Here is an 18348-nt window from a genome sequence, read left to right on the forward strand (position 1 = left end):
AATGGCTTATCGTATATTACGTACGTGAAACACGCGGTGGCAGTTTCGTATCGATTGCAATCGACTCTGATCCAAATTCGGAACTCATCGCTCTATCTCATCCAATTTCTAACCTCTAATAACAGCTTAAAGTATGAAATCTCTAAAGTCAAAAACCAAATCAAAATCGAACGCCGTTGAACATCAAGAAATCTTCAAAATTGATAAAAAAAAAAGATGATTTAATCAATCGAATTGATGTGTAGAAGTATTCAGATTCGTCAATCGATTATGAAATTGCAGAAAAAATGCACTCAATCGAGCTCCGAGTTCAAAATATTACGTTTAAACGTTCTGAATAAAACTGAGGACCTTTAGACGTTCTAACCAAAATGAACATTTAACGTTCTGACCAAAAATGAACATCTTTAAACGTTCGACTAATTCATTCAAAAAATAGAAGTTCTGAGTGTTAAAAAAGTTTAGAAGTTCAGAACTTCTAAAGTTTAGAAGTTCATAACTTCTAAACTAACAAAAAAAGTCCAGAACAAAAAGTTTAAACGTTCAAGCCAAATTCCTACCCTTAAACATTCAAATGTTAAACATTTAAACATTTGAGGTTAAAAGTTTAAACGTTCAGGCAAAAAAAGCAAAAAAAATTAAACGTTCAATTTATATGTTCAGACCTTTAAACGAACACCTTTAAACATTCAGAATTTCATATATTTAAACATCTGTATCATAAAACTGAACACTGAAATCACTTCATATAACCTCGTAATCATCAAACAATTATCAATCGACCATCAATTTGATCATCGATTCCATCATATGAACAATTATGGGACGTTTGCAATTGGGTTTATGCAAATGACGTATTTCAATTCAAATCAATTGAAGTGTGTGTCTGCAAATGACGCTGGTGATGATGGTTGAATTCGATGCAACAGTTAATTAGGATGGAAACGATTTGAAATAATTTACAAATTTGTCACCGCGTGTTTTTTTGAAATCTACGGTTGAGGGCGTCGCATACGTAATGCACAATAAGAGATTATTGTATTGTATCCATTGTCAATATATAATATACTATTTCACTTATCGATTACTTAAAACTATAATTATGCATTAAACGTATATAATTTTAATTCTATCTATCTATCTATCTATCTATTTATCTATCTATCTAATTGCCTACAACTGAAGGCCTCACGTTGCCCCCCCTACCGTGCCACTAGAGTACTCCATTCGTGAATTATGGCTTATCATTCAATCTCTCTTTTTAATTTCGTGGGTCATTTGTGGGTCTGGGTACCATTTTAAGAAAATGGCTTATAATTCGGGTTATAACCTCTCCACTCCTCAGCTCATCTGCCCCAATTCTTCTTCCTCTACCTTCAAACCCTAACTCTATAATTACTAATCTATCTGATAACAGAGAAGAAGTCCAAGAATTCTAAAAACGCTGACAAACGTTTTTGAATTTCATTAACTGATTGCGGGTCTTAAATCGATTAGATTGACTTTTGAAATCTTCAAATTTGATATTTGTTTTCATATTTCTTTAGTTAACTCTATAATATTTTACAAAACTTTAGAAAAATCAAATTATAATCTTCCATCATGTTACTTATACTCTAATAAACTTATATCAAGTCAATTGTAGTGCAATTAGGTAGTGTTTGTTATGCAGTAATGACAGGCAGAATGGAATGATTCATTACGTGGGAATGAAATAAGAGGTGTTTGGTTGCATAATGGAATGGAATCATCCATTATACATGGAATCCCATTCCATCAAAACCATTCCTTCCTACCCCCATTCTTTTTTTTTCATTCCATTCCTCCTTCAACCTACTTTCTCAACAACACCATCATCTAACAACAACCACCGCCACCACCACCACCACCACTACCATAGCCACCACCATCATCTGACCACCACCGCCACCACCAACACCACCACCTCCGCCGCCACCACCGTCGCCGCCACCACCACCTGACCGCCACCGTCGCCATCACCACCTACACCACCACCACCTTACTACCCAAGCTACCACCGCCACCATCGTCGCTATAACCACAACAACCAGTGTCACCATCGCCACCCGGCCATAACCGCCACCACCACTATCACTGCCTGGCCTTCACCATCGTCATCACCACCCTAGCACCGCCGTCACTACTAATGCTACCATCGCTTGACCACCACCACCACAACCACCACCCCCGCCGCCTGACCGCCACCACCACCACCACCACCACTACCATAGCCACCACCATCATCTGACCACCACCGCCACTGTCACCACCACCACCTCCGCCGCCACCACCTTCGCCGCCACCACCACCTGACCGCCACCGTCGCCATCACCACCTACACCACCACCACCTTACCACCCAAGCTACCACCGCCACCATCGTCGCTATAACCACAACAAACATTGTCACCATCGTCACCCGACCATAACCGCCACAACCACTATCACTGCCAGGCCACCACCACCTTCATCACCACCCTACCACCGCCATCACTACTAATGCTACCATCGCTTGACCACCACCCCCCACCCCCCGCCTGACCGCCACCACCACCACCGTCGCCACCGCCACCACCATTTTCATCTCCAGAGCTACCACCACCATCGTCATTTCAGGTTTTTTTTTTTTTTTTTTTTTTTTTTTTTTTTTTGTAAAAAATTTATATATTTTGAGATAGGAATATTTTAATTATTTCTATTTCATTCATAAAATTTTTTTCGGATACTAAACAACATAACGTAATTATTCATTTCATTTCCATATATTAACCAAACAAGACAAAGGAATGGTAATGATCCATTTCATTCATTTGTCCATTCCATTCCTTCTCCCATCCCCCCTTCATTCCATTCCTTTCAACCAAACATACCCTTAGTTTTTATTTATCATTGTAGCAGAAAATGAGTAAATACAACTTAACATTTATAAGACAGTTAACCTATAATGAGTTTTATTATGTTATTTAATCAAACAATGTGGCGGTAATTGTGTAATTAGGGGTAATTGGGAGTGATATTAATGAAGGGGTTAAGGGCATGTTTGGGATTGCTTCTTTAAAATGTTTTTTGCTTTTTTGAGAGGCAAAATGTGACACCCGGTAAATTCCCAATCCCTTAAACCAAGTAATCAACCTAAATATTAGGTAATTATGTTATATGCGCCTTGCGCGAGCGCGCTATGTTAGAATCAGCACGTGCATTTGTTATGTGCGCCCTGCGCGAGCGCGCTATGTTAGAATCGGCGCGGGTAGTTGTTATGTGCACCCTGCGCGAGCGCACCATGTTAAGAACCTGCGTGGGCATATGTTATATGCGCCATGCGCGAGTGTATTGGTTTTATGTTTCTATAACTTAATGTTGTCTAATGGGCTGACCGTCTCGCATGATGCTAAGGCGGGTGCATCCCAAATCGTCTATGCGAGTGCGGAAGGGGAACTAACCTCCCCGCATGGCGGGAACATTGAGAGCTAGTTTGTCTGAAGCTCCAAGATGGAATTGACTTCAACATAACTGATCACTATGTTGAAATACCAAGACCACCTGGAGAATCTACAAATGAAACTCAACGTCCCTGACTGCGAGAAGGTTACGCACCTACCCGCAGCAAAGAAATGTCCTTCACGCAGAAAGCTATGCGCACCAAGAGATACGCGCAGAACACTTAGTCTATTCTCCAGATGTAAGGAGATTACTCCCGCCCAAAAGAAAACAGTAGCGTGTTTCAGAGATTTTCCACTTTTTACTGTACACTGACAAAAGTACCTGAAAAAGCACACTGTAACATGAAAAGTCAACTGTCAGCCACCCTATTCTCACCAACCCCAGACCTGCATGTCCTGACCAAATCAAATCAAAATCTTTTATCCACTACTCCACTTTTAAATAAATAATAATAATTTCCATACTTTATCATCATTACACCTAGATATGAAAAGATTACAATCCCCTAAAGCAAGGGATTGTGTTCCCTTGAGTTTGCCTATAAATATGTAACCTAAATTATCACCCAAGCACACTTCAAACTTCTCTCTTAAGAACTGCAAACTTGCACTAAACATCTCCCAAGCATCCGTTATTTTCAATTCCGTTCCAGTTACTAGACCTTCAATTCAAAGGCCAACACCAAGAAAACCCGAATCTCGATTAATCCCTTAACAAGAACCACAGGTGAGTCTCACAGCCCCTATTTTCACTATTTTCACTGTTTTTAAACTGTTTTCGGGGCGAGGGACACGTACTTAAATTACGATTTATCATGTTATACTTACAAGTTATGCAAACGATTGTGTTTAAATTATGTTTCATGATGAGCAATGCAAACGGTTATCTATGGTTTACCATGTATGTGCGCCAGAATTCGAGTAAGTGATCACTTTACCATTGGAACTCTAAGGGTAGGGACTGCTGGTTTGATCCGCCCACTCGTAGGGGTCGCACCTCTTACACAGACGAGTGCCTAGTATGGTCATGGGGCAGTACTATGGGTTTGAGCCCGCTCGTAGAGGTCGCTCCTCTTACGCAGACGAGCGCCTTGTTTTCCGGCACAACGTCTGCGCGTAACCCGCGGGACGGTATTATTCGCTCGTAGTGGCAGCGCCACTTACACAGACGAGCACGGTTTTTCAGATGTGTCCGCGCGTAACCCGCGGGACGGTATTACTTGTTTCGCTCGTAGTGGCAGCGCCACTTACACAGACGAGCACAGTTCCCAGAAATGTTCGCGCGTAACCCGCGGAACGATTTTATCAGAATGTGTTGATAGAACTATGTTTTACCAAGTATGTGTTTTAATGATGCTATCAGAATTATGTCTTAGAATGATTTTTATCAAGATTATGATGCAATACGATTTATCAAGTTACTAAAACTTGTGAACTCACTCAGTTTATACTGATTCAAATGTTTTACGTGTCTTTCAGGAGATAACTAGGTAGCGCTTGGAGTCACACTTAGAGCACCTCACGCTGAACATCTAAAACTAGCTTTTTGGAAGATTTTAGTTCTATCCCTTCGATGCGCGTGGTTGTTCCCGCCGCGCAAGGGGATATGGCGTGGAAATCTTCAACAGTTTTTATACTTGGATGTTTTTATGTAATTTTTAAACAATGTAATGTATTTGTATTAAACATTTCATGCGCAATGAAAATCTTACTTTGAATGTTTGCAATGGCCCGTGCTTAATTATCAATCCCCACTCGCGCGCGCCCGGCTGTTTCCGCCGCTCAGGGCCGGGTGTGACAGATTGGTATCAGAGCACTGGTTATAGCGAACTAGGAAAAGAAGTTTTAACCTAGACTATAACTGTTGGGGAATCGCATGAAATATTTTTCAAAGAAAATATTTTCAAAAGAAACTATACACACACTTAGGAACACGGGTCACACAGTGTCTAGTGAATAAAGATAAAGAACATTATGTGCTCAGAGTAAATGCGCTAAGTTTAAAATATTTTCGTTCTCTTTTAAAGCGAGAATGCCTCCGACTAGAGCCAAGGGAATCACCATGACACCCGAGGAACTCGCGGAAATAATCGCGCAGGCGATCGCGACACATGAGGCCAGCAAGGCCGAATCAAGTCAGGGTCGTCAGAACGAGACCCCAGAACCCGATTCAGGAGCCTTGGACAAAGGATGCTCCTATAAGACATTCATGGCCTGTAGGCCTTGGCCATTCAAGGGTACCGAAGGGGCCATTGGGCTCTACAACTGGATTGACAAGATGGAGACAGTTCTCTCCATTAGCAGATGTAGTGAGAACCAGAAGGTCCTTTACGCGACATGCATGTTCCAAGAAGCAGCTTCGTCTTGGTGGAAGCTTCAAGTGAAGACTTTGGGGCGAGAAGTTGCTCTTCACAAGACCTGGGAGGAACTGAAGGAAATGATGATGAGAAAGTTCTGCTCTCGCGCAGAAATCCAGAGTCTGCAGCAGGAATTCTGGAACCACACCATGGTAGGAACGGATATCGACGCCTACAACAACCGGTTCAACGAGCTTTGCCAGTTGGTGCCAGACATGGCAAACACGGAGGAAAAGAAGATCGAAAGGTATATTTTTGGGTTACCTCCTGTTGTTAGGGTTCCGCTCAACGCCGCAGCGCCTCCAACCTTTGATGAGGCGGTAGCGCGGGCCATCACCCTTACAAGGGATACGGTCCGTGCGGGTATGTTGACTACGCGCCGAAACGAGCAGCGAACCTATGACTCCAAGAGGAAATGGAACTCTCACCACCGAGGGTCCGACTCCAAGCAGCCACCGTTCAAGAAGCAGGAAAGCGCAAGGGTTTACGCGATCCAAGCCGCGGAGCCATCAAGGAAATGATACAGCGGGCCTTACCCATGGTGCAACAAATGCAAGTTTCACCACAAGGGTGAATGCGCGAGCGTCACGTGCGCCAAATGTAACAGGCCAGGGCACAAGACGGTGAATTGCCGTGCTAAAGAAGCTGGAGCCAGTGACAACTGCTACGCATGCGGAAAGCCAGGGCATTTCAGTCGGGATTGCCCGCAAAGGGGAAACCAAGCTCGCGGGAGAGCTTTTGTGATCGGCGCGGGTGAAGCTAAAGAAGAGCCGAATGTGGTAACCGGTACGTTTTTGCTTAACGGCCATTTTGCATCTGTCTTATTTGATACTGGCGCTGACCTAAGTTTTATATCTGCTGAGTTTAAAAACTCCCTAGGCTTAGCAACCAGTAGGCTAGACACGCCTTATACTATAGAACTAGCCAATGGTAGGCAGTTATGCGCAAACGAAAGAACTGAACAATGTGTTATAGTCATGGGAGGTCACGGGTTCAATATTAACTTGTTACCAATAGACTTGGGAAGTTTTGACATTGTGGTAGGTATGGATTGGTTAGTCGAGAACCGCGCGGAAGTTATTTGCCATGAGAAGCAGGTTCGGATCCCACTATTGAACGAAGAAACCTTGGTAATTCAAGGGGAAAGAAGGGGAGTTGCGACGAAACTGATTTCGTGCCTAAAGGCGCGTAAATGCCTAAGGAAAGGGTGCTACGCCTTCCTGGCGCATGTAGTAGAGAAGAAAGGAGATGAGCGAAGAATTGAAGACTTACCAGTAGTGCGCGAATTTCAGAAGTTTTTCCTGAAGATTTGCCCGGATTGCCGCAGCCGCGACAAGTGGACTTTCGTATTGATTTAGTCCCAGGAGCTGCGCCAGTAGCTCGAGCACCTTATCGATTAGCTCCATCTGAGATGCAAGAGCTATCCAATCAGTTACAGGGACTATTGGATAAGGGTTTCATACGCCCAAGCTTTTCGCCTTGGGGAGCTCCAGTACTGTTTGTTAAGAAGAAGGATGGTTCCTTCCGGATGTGTATTGACTACAGGGAGCTGAACAAGCTGACAGTCAAGAATCGGTACCCCTTACCAAGGATTGACGACTTATTTGACCAGTTGCAGGGATCCAGTTATTATTCGAAGATAGATCTACGGTCAGGATACCACCAACTTAGGGTCCATGAGGAAGATGTGCCGAAAACAGCCTTCCGAACTAGATACGGCCATTATGAGTTCTTAGTGATGCCTTTCGGGCTAACTAATGCGCCGGCTGTATTCATGGATCTGATGAACCGCGTGTGCAAACCATACTTGGACAAGTTTGTGATTGTGTTTATAGATGATATTCTGATTTACTCTCGGACCAAGGCCGAGCATGAGCAACACCTGAGATTGATTTTGGAATTGTCGAGGAAAGAAAAGTTGTATGCGAAGTTTTCCAAATGTGAGTTTTGGCTTAGAGAAGTTCACTTTCTCGGTCACGTTGTAAACGAGAAAGGAATACACGTTGATCCTTCCAAAGTCAAGGCCATCGAAAACTGGGAAGCGCCAAAAACCCCAACTGAGGTGAGGCAATTCCTAGGACTAGCTAGCTACTATCGACGCTTCATTGAGAACTTCTCCAAGATAGCTCTACCACTGACCGCGCTAACTCAGAAAGACAAGAAGTTTGTTTGGGGCGAAAATCAGGAAACAGCATTTCAAATGTTGAAACAGAAGTTATGTAGTGCGCCAATTTTGTCTCTGCCCGAGGGGACGGATGACATCGTCGTTTACTGCGACGCTTCACATCAGGGACTTGGATGTGTCCTTATGCAGCGAGACAAAGTCATAGCGTATGCCTCGCGCCAACTCAAGACCAATGAAAAGAACTACACAACGCATGATCTGGAACTTGGAGCGGTTGTCTTCGCGCTAAAGATTTGGCGCCATTACCTCTATGGTACAAAGTGTATAATCTTTACGGATCACAAGAGCCTTCAACATATATTTGATCAAAAGGATTTAAACATGAGGCAACGAAGATGGGTTGAATTGTTGAATGATTATGATTGTGAAATAAAGTACCACCCTGGAAAGGCGAACGTGGTAGCAGACGCGCTAAGTAGGAAGGAGCGAATAAAAACGCTACGAGTCAAGGCTCTAAGGTTGACCTTTCGCGCAGATCTCTCTACCCGCATCCGAGACGCTCAGCAAGAAGCCTTGAAACCAGAGTTTGCTAAAAACGAATCCCTTGGGGGTATGATTAAGAGTTTGGAACTTAAAGAGAACGGCAATTTATATTTCGCTAACCGCATATGGGTCCCTCTCAAGGGAGGATTGCGCGAGCAAGTATTAAACGAAGCTCACAAGACGCGGTATTCCGTACATCCTGGCGCAGAAAAGATGTACCAAGATGTTAAAACGCTGTATTGGTGGCCCAATCTTAAAGGCGCCATCGCGACGTATGTCAGTAAGTGCCTGACGTGTTCGAAGGTAAAGGCTGAATACCAGAAGCCGTCGGGGTTACTTCAGCAGCCAGAAATTCCCATGTGGAAGTGGGAACAAATCTCTATGGACTTCATCACCAAACTGCCAAGGACACCTGGGGGTTATGACACAATCTGGGTTATCGTAGATCGGCTAACTAAATCAGCACACTTCCTGCCGATCAAGGAAACCGATAAGATGGAAAAGTTAGCCCGATTGTATATTCGAGAAGTAGTTTCAAAACATGGAATCCCAGTGTCCATCATTTCTGATAGAGATAGTCGGTTCACATCAAGGTTTTGGAGATCGTTACAAGGAGCTCTAGGTACTCGCCTTGATATGAGTACAGCTTATCATCCTCAAACGGATGGGCAAAGCGAGCGAACAATCCAGACATTGGAAGATATGCTGCGCGCGTGCGCGATCGATTTCGGAGGTAGCTGGGATACTCATCTCCCATTGGTTGAATTTTCTTACAACAACAGTTATCACACAAGCCTCAAGGCTGCGCCGTTTGAAGCTTTGTATGGGCGCAAGTGTAGATCCCCACTGTGCTGGGCTGAAGTGGGTGACAAGCAAATGACTGGTCCAGAATTGATCCAAGAAACAACAGACAAGATTTTTCAGATACGGGATCGCCTTAAGACAGCACGCGACAGACAGAAGAGCTACGCAGATGTGCGAAGGAAACCATTGGAGTTTCAGGTAGGGGATAGAGTACTTTTGAAAGTCTCTCCATGGAAAGGAGTCCCCCGTTTCGGCAAGCGAGGAAAGTTGAATCCGCGCTATATTGGACCATTTGAGATCCTGGAAAGGATCGGTCCGGTTGCTTATAAACTCCGTTTACCCGCCGAACTCAGTGGAGTTCATGATACGTTTCATGTGTCCAACCTCAAAAAGTGTTTATCTGACGAAACGTTGATTTTGCCGTTGGAAGAGATTCACATCGACAAACAGCTGCACTTCGTAGAAGAACCTATAGCAGTAACCGATTGGAAAGAACAAAAGTTACGCAGAAGCAGAATCAAGTTAGTAAAGGTTCAATGGAACTCGAGGCGTGGGCCTGAATTCACTTGGGAAAGAGAAGACCAGATGCGCAAGAAATACCCACACCTCTTTCAGAACATGGCTTCTGCCAGCGACGTCTCCTAAATTTCGGGACGAAATTCTCTTAACAGGGGGAGAATGTGACACCCGGTAAATTCCCAATCCCTTAAACCAAGTAATCAACCTAAATATTAGGTAATTATGTTATATGCGCCTTGCGCGAGCGCGCTATGTTAGAATCAGCGCGTGCATTTGTTATGTGCGCCCTGCGCGAGCGCGCTATGTTAGAATCGGCGCGGGTAGTTGTTATGTGCACCCTGCGCGAGCGCACCATGTTAAGAACCTGCGTGGGCATATGTTATATGCGCCATGCGCGAGTGTATTGGTTTTATGTTTCTATAACTTAATGTTGTCTAATGGGCTGACCGTCTCGCATGATGCTAAGGCGGGTGCATCCCAAATCGTCTATGCGCGTGCGGAAGGGGAACTAACCTCCCCGCATGGCGGGAACATTGAGAGCTAGTTTGTCTGAAGCTCCAAGATGGAATTGACTTCAACATAACTGATCACTATGTTGAAATACCAAGACCACCTGGAGAATCTACAAATGAAACTCAACGTCCCTGACTGCGAGAAGGTTACGCACCTACCCGCAGCAAAGAAATGTCCTTCACGCAGAAAGCTATGCGCACCAAGAGATACGCGCAGAACACTTAGTCTATTCTCCAGATGTAAGGAGATTACTCCCGCCCAAAAGAAAACAGTAGCGTGTTTCAGAGATTTTCCACTTTTTACTGTACACTGACAAAAGTACCTGAAAAAGCACACTGTAACATGAAAAGTCAACTGTCAGCCACCCTATTCTCACCAACCCCAGACCTGCATGTCCTGACCAAATCAAATCAAAATCTTTTATCCACTACTCCACTTTTAAATAAATAATAATAATTTCCATACTTTATCATCATTACACCTAGATATGAAAAGATTACAATCCCCTAAAGCAAGGGATTGTGTTCCCTTGAGTTTGCCTATAAATATGTAACCTAAATTATCACCCAAGCACACTTCAAACTTCTCTCTTAAGAACTGCAAACTTGCACTAAACATCTCCCAAGCATCCGTTATTTTCAATTCCGTTCCAGTTACTAGACCTTCAATTCAAAGGCCAACACCAAGAAAACCCGAATCTCGATTAATCCCTTAACAAGAACCACAGGTGAGTCTCACAGCCCCTATTTTCACTATTTTCACTGTTTTTAAACTGTTTTCGGGGCGAGGGACACTTACTTAAATTACGATTTATCATGTTATACTTACAAGTTATGCAAACGATTGTGTTTAAATTATGTTTCATGATGAGCAATGCAAACGGTTATCTATGGTTTACGATGTATGTGCGCCAGAATTCGAGTAAGTGATCACTTTACCATTGGAACTCTAAGGGTAGGGACTGCTGGTTTGATCCGCCCACTCGTAGGGGTCGCACCTCTTACACAGACGAGTGCCTAGTATGGTCATGGGGCAGTACTATGGGTTTGAGCCCGCTCGTAGAGGTCGCTCCTCTTACGCAGACGAGCGCCTTGTTTTCCGGCACAACGTCTGCGCGTAACCCGCGGGACGGTATTATTCGCTCGTAGTGGCAGCGCCACTTACACAGACGAGCACGGTTTTTCAGATGTGTCCGCGCGTAACCCGCGGGACGGTATTACTTGTTTCGCTCGTAGTGGCAGCGCCACTTACACAGACGAGCACAGTTCCCAGAAATGTTCGCGCGTAACCCGCGGAACGATTTTATCAGAATGTGTTGATAGAACTATGTTTTACCAAGTATGTGTTTTAATGATGCTATCAGAATTATGTCTTAGAATGATTTTTATCAAGATTATGATGCAATACGATTTATCAAGTTACTAAAACTTGTGAACTCACTCAGTTTATACTGATTCAAATGTTTTACGTGTCTTTCAGGAGATAACTAGGTAGCGCTTGGAGTCACACTTAGAGCACCTCACGCTGAACATCTAAAACTAGCTTTTTGGAAGATTTTAGTTCTATCCCTTCGATGCGCGTGGTTGTTCCCGCCGCGCAAGGGGATATGGTGTGGAAATCTTCAACAGTTTTTATACTTGGATGTTTTTATGTAATTTTTAAACAATGTAATGTATTTGTATTAAACATTTCATGCGCAATGAAAATCTTACTTTGAATGTTTGCAATGGCCCGTGCTTAATTATCAATCCCCACTCGCGCGCGCCCGGCTGTTTCCGCCGCTCAGGGCCGGGTGTGACACAAAATATCCAAAATGTCATTCCAAAAGCATCTAAAAGCACCAATTTGATGCTTTTAGGTGCTTTTGGAGGGGCATTTTGGACATTTTGCCTCTCTAAAAAGCAAAAAGCATTTTAAAGAAGCAATCCCAAACACCCCTTAAGATGGGCATGATATTATTAAAGCATTGTTTAGACATACAGAACCATTCGATGAATAATGGGTCGGTGTCGGGAAGTGACGTCATCAAGCGGTGGAACCATGACGGAGGTGGTGGTGGTGGTTTGGGTATGGCGAAGGCGATGGGGTGGTGGAGGAGAGATAAGAGGTTGGAGATGGAGAGTGAGAGAGACGGGGGAGATGTTGGATTCAAGGGTTAGGGTTTGGTGGGGGTGGGGGTGGGGGGGTGAGGTCGTGGGTAGTGAGGAAGGAGTGGGCGGCAACAGGATTAGGGATGTAGTTTGCGAGTTTGTGTGTTGATAGTAGGATGAAGATGATGATATGGAGGGAAAGAGAGAGAAAGAAGAGAGAGGGAGATGGAAGAGAGATGAGAGAGAGAGATTTATATTTTTTTAGTTTTATTTATTTGTAGGAGTAAAATGACTAAAATACACTAATGTGTCTTGCACATGATAAGATTTAACTAAGACCGGCCTTGGGGGGTGACGGGGTGGTCGACCCACAGACCCGACACCTCGCTAGGCCTGAAATTTTTTTTTTAAAAAAATTATATATATTTTTATTAAATACTCTATGTATATTTAATGTTTAAACTCAATTACATAACCACTAGTTTGGTCTAGTGGCAAAAGGTAATACTTACAATCAAAAGGTAATGGGTTCTAATCTCATTTGAAACATTTTTTATCCTATTTTTATACAAAAGTTTTTTACACAACCCAAATTATAAAGAAGTAAACTCATATAAAAATTAAATTGTTTAAACAAAACAAAATACTTATTTTATTTAAGGCCCGAAAAAATTTCCCCTTCAACCCTAAACTTTTTTTGCTTTATTGGAGCCGGGCCTGAATTTAACGGAAAAATTTAACTGGGTTAGTGTCAAAGACTTAACGTGAGAGATTTTAAACATGAATTATGTCTTCTGCTATTTGTTTTGATAAATGATGTCTACCGGAAATCAGATTAAACATAAATAATGTCTGAAGAGGTAGGTCCCAGCAGAGCCCAGTTAGACCCGCAAGACTCACCTTGAACAGGGACGTCTGCGCGGTTGGACCCGCAAGACTCACCTTAAACAGGGACGTCTGCGCAGTTGGACCCGCAAGACTCACCTCGAAGAGAGACGTCTGCGCAGTTGAACTCGCAAGACACCTTAAAGAGGGACGTCTGCGCAAAGGCCAACTGGATCCGCAGGACCAACCATGCTCAGAGACGCGACGTCCTTACGCGCAGTACGCAAGCTGTTCCCGCAGGAAAAGCCTCCCAATGGTGACGTACTCCGCCTGTTCCCGCAGCTACATATACTAGCCATCAGGGAAGGCTACCCGCACAGCAAGGCTACACGCACAAGGCACTAACTCTCAAATAATTCAGTAATGTCACCTGAAGAGGGAATGAGCAAGCCGGGAATACTCCCGCCCAAAGCCGGGAAAACTCCCGCCCAAATGAGCCAGTCCGTACGCTACTGGAGGATCTTTTATACTATACCTGCCAAGGTATGGATAAAAGATCTGACCAAAGCTGCGACAGCTCACTGACAACAGTACGACGAACAGCACGCTCTAGTACTTAATGTCACTATCAGCCGCTGCCTACTCACCAACCCCTGTCGTGGCACGTGCATAGCCTACAGTTGGTGGAAAAGGAATAGTACACAGCCGGCCATGTCACTATCAGCCGCTGCCTACCCACCAACCACTAGCATGGCATGTGCGTAGCCCACAGTTGGTCGAAAAGGAATACTATTCAGCCGGCTGTACCTGCTTGGAAACCTACCTTCGGCTATAAATACTCCAACACCTTGGAACGGTATCATCATCTTATATCTTCATATATTATCTGATATCTGCTCTAGTCATTTCTCTTAATATACACTTATATTCAAGAGCAATCTAGTCTGATTCTCACGCCGGAGGGTGGTCACAAGGAGGTACCCCCCTTCTCAGTGACGAGCTCACGGTGTCTGTTTTGCAGGTCATCAGAACAACCATCTTGCCGGACCTAACCCACGTGGGAAACATTTATTTAACCCACAGATTATCCGTAGTCTGCCGGGGTCGATTAGTGTTTCTTCAATGTCTTTTGCCATTTTAGCTTTTTTTAATTAATATCGATGCTACAACAAACTTAACAAATACAAATACCGGCTAAATTCACATGGATGTATCACCACAAGTCCACAACGCAAGGGGTTTTGTTATTGTTAAATTGTGAAAGTCTTGGATGAAAGTAAAGAGAAATTTTAATAAAACTATTCCAATGCACGTGACTTGAAGGTAGTGTCTCAGCAATCATCACGTGGTGAATGTATCTAACAGAAGCATTGAATCTAACTTATTATATTATATTGAACCTTTATCGTCATTATATTTTATATCAACTCACATACAATAAATTTGATTTAGCATTTAATTTTATAAAACTATTTGATCACTTTTATATATTCTTGTCATGTTAAAAACAAGCTTGATTAAAATTTGTGCCTAAAATTAGTATGAAAATGATAAATTAAGACCGAGACAATTGAAACAAAAATCAAACTACCTACTTAAATTCAAGCTTTACTGTTCGGTATGAAAATATTAAAAAACTGCTATTTAGACACTTGTATAGGTTTAGAGAGAGGTGTATATAAAAAAATGTGTATAAAAAGGTGTCTGGATAATAGTAAAAATTTACTTTTTAAAATATAAAAATTACTTTTAAAAATGTATATAGATATATCCAGCCCTAGACAACGTTGTAGAATAGTAACCAAATTTTAAATTTATTCCAACTAAGTTACTTGTACTTTTTTATTGTTTCAGTTAGGTTACTCAAGTTTAAATTTTTTTAATTAAGTTACTCAACATTCAATTTTGTCACAATTAAGTCACTCAACTTTCAGTTAGTATTATAATACTAGCTTCATATTTTTATAAATAACTAAATTCATTAAAGCCACCACTTTTTTTCTTATTTTTATAAATAAATATACCGCTTATGGCAATATAGTTGTTATCTCCCTCGTTTTAAAACACAAATTGAAAGTTGAGTGATCTAATTGAGAAAACTTGAAACTTGAAAGACATAATTGAGACAAAAAAAAATAATAAAATAAAATAGTGACTTAATTGGAAAAAAACTGAAATTTGGTTCTTGTTCAATAAAGGTTTCCTGAATGATTTACAGCAAAAAAATATATAGTTTTCATTCTAATTTTTTTCTTAATTAATTTAATTTTACTATTTTATGAACTTTTTATTACATACATTGAAATTTGTTAACTTATTGCTATAAAGATATAATAATAAGTTTATAAATACATAATTTTACACCTTTAAATGAACCAAACAAGCATAAGTGGGGGGCTATTCATGTTCATTTGAGTAACTTTAATCAAACATACATGACACTTAAACTAGCAGATTTTCTTATTCATGTTAGGTTGTTAAGAAACTAAATGCGTTCAACCTAACACGATTGACACTCTTAGTTAAAATGTTATTTTTTAAAAGCCACAAATCTTGACGTTTTAAAATTGTTTTTTTTTTTTTTGAAAAAGGGCAATAATAAAATATTATTTTGTTTATTCTTTTCCAGGCAGCCAGACGTTAAATAAAAGGTGTATCTTTCATCCTTTCTTTCCTTGTAGTCACGCCAAACCGCCCTTGGTTAGTCATCACATGCTCCACGAGTATCCATATTAACTCTTTTATTTTCTTTTCTTTTCTTTCTTTGCTTCCTTCCTTCCTCAGTTTTTTTTTCATTTCATCTTCACTCTTCTTAAGGTTAAGGTAAGCTATGATTCCCAATACTTTTATTATTATTATTAATTCATTTTGGTAAGGTAAGATAGATTTAGGGCATATAATCATGGGTTGTAATTAAGTAATTTAATATAATATGATTTTCAAATACCCTTTTGCCCATGTTTAGAATCTGTAATGTAATTTAAGTCACCCTGGTTCATGAAGACAAACGAGCCAAGCCTAGCCCCTCTGCCTCGGCTACTTCCAAACATTCCCAAATTTTCTTATTTGCTAATTTTGTTCTGTTTTTGCAGCTAAAACCTTGTGCACAACATGGGAGACAAGTTTCAGTTAAATGAACAAGATAAGCTTATGCTAGACAGTACATTGGGTCAGGAAGCTTGCAATTACTTAATTTGGTCATCATCAAACAAAATCCCCGACGAATACCGACTGAAAACCAATAATTTACCGGTCCAGGATTCTCTTCACACCATCCTTAACGGGTCGGCCTGGATTTATGCAATTTTCTGGCAAGTTTCTAATTCCAAATCCGGGAAATCGGCTCTGATTTGGGGCGACGGCTGCTGCAAAGACTCAAACGAACCCGAGGGTTGCGAAGACGCTAATAAAAAGATTGTTCTACGAAGGATTCACTCATGGTTTAAGGAAGGAAATCTTGAGTTAAAGACGGGTTTGGTGTCGGATTTAGATATGTTTTATTTAACCTCGATGTGTTATGTTTTCCCATTCGATAAACCGTCCAGCCCGTCTCAGTCGTTTAACACGGGCCGCCCCGTTTGGGTTTTCGACACCAAAGGATGCGAAGAACAGTACCAATCGCGATCGGTTTTAGCAAAATCAGCCCGGTTACAAACGCTAGTTCTTGTCCCGGTTAAGAAAGGAGTCGTGGAGATCGGTTCGTTTGAGTCGGTCCCGGAAGACCAAAGTTTTGTTACAAAGGTTAAAACTTTGTTTAACGGGTGTCACCCTAAAGCGTCACCGAAAATATTCGGTCATGATTTAAGCCTAGGTGGCGGTGCCAAAACCGGTCGGTTCAGCATAGACTTTGCACCGAAGGATGAAAACGCGCTGACTTTCGGGGGAAAACGGTACGAAATACAGTCGAGTCGTGTTTTTGGTGGGAACTCGTCAAACGGGCTTCGGCCTGATTCGCAAACGGGTCACGTGATCGGTGGGATATTGAATTCGCAAGGAATGATAACGGGTCTCGAGGAATCGAATCAAGACTCGTGTTTAACGGACCGAAAACCAAGAAAACGAGGTCGGAAACTGGCTAACGGGAGAGAAGAACCGTTGAACCACGTCGAAGCGGAAAGGCAACAGCGCGAGAAACTGAACCAGCGGTTCTATGCGTTACGGGCCGTGGTCCCAAACATTTCAAAAATGGATAAAGCTTCGCTTCTCGGTGATGCGATTTCGTACATAACCGATCTTCAGTCAAAGATACACGTCTTGGAGGTTGAAAAGGAGGCCCCGGGTCAACCCGAGGTTGAGTTTATGGCTCGAGAGGATGACGCGGTTGTAAGACTTCGTTGGCTGTTAGATGATCATCCGGTTGCACGGGTTATTAAGACGTTTAGAGAACATGATATGGTAGTTAATGATACCGATGTTTCGGTTATAGATAACGAGAATGTGATTCATACGTTTTCGTTTCAAGCGGTCGACGGCGGTGGGGATGTCCAACAATTGAAGGAGAAGCTAGATTCGGTTTTCTCAGATTGATTCGGGTGTTAAGAAAGCATGTTTGTAAGATACTAAGATAAAACTGTTTTGTGTTTAGATCAATATGTTTTGTTTGATATAGAAATTATTGGATTTTATTCGTTTTAATTACTTTTATGTCAGTTGATGAAGAACAAAGTGTAATGTTATTTATGTGGTCTATTTGAATACATTCAAAGACTAAGAATGTGAAGCCTCAGTTACTTTATGAATCTAATATTGTGATATGAATACACTTAGGCTTAGGTGTGATTACATTAACTGTGTGTTAGTGTGTGTATTGAGAGAATATTTTGACAGTGTGTGTATTAAGAGAATATTTTGAAAGAGTAATGAGAGGAATAGTGAATAAAACTGAAAACTATTATAATTAGAATAAACTTACAGGGTATATATAGACGATGAGCTCATTTGTGTGTGTATTGAGAGAATATTTTGACAGTGTGTGTTAGTGTGTGTATTAAGAGAATATTTTGACAGAGTAATGGGAGGAATCGTGAATAAAACTGAAAACTATTATAATTAGAATAAATTTACAGGGTATATATAGACGATGAGCTCATTCGTTAGACACTCCCTAACGAA

The 18348-nt window shown here is 41.8% G+C and overlaps 1 pseudogene; it reads left to right on the forward strand.

The window, feature by feature from the left end:
• The first annotated feature begins 16336 nt into the window (after positions 1 to 16336).
• Positions 16337 to 17943, forward strand: LOC143582952 (transcription factor MTB3 pseudogene; annotated as a pseudogene).
• Positions 17944 to 18348: the final 405 nt, after the last annotated feature.

Source organism: Bidens hawaiensis, unplaced genomic scaffold (assembly GCF_021521415.1).
Source record: "Bidens hawaiensis isolate Kalapana, Puna unplaced genomic scaffold, B.hawaiensis_p1.1 tig00032075_1, whole genome shotgun sequence".
In the NCBI taxonomy this organism is placed as follows: domain Eukaryota; kingdom Viridiplantae; phylum Streptophyta; class Magnoliopsida; order Asterales; family Asteraceae; genus Bidens; species Bidens hawaiensis.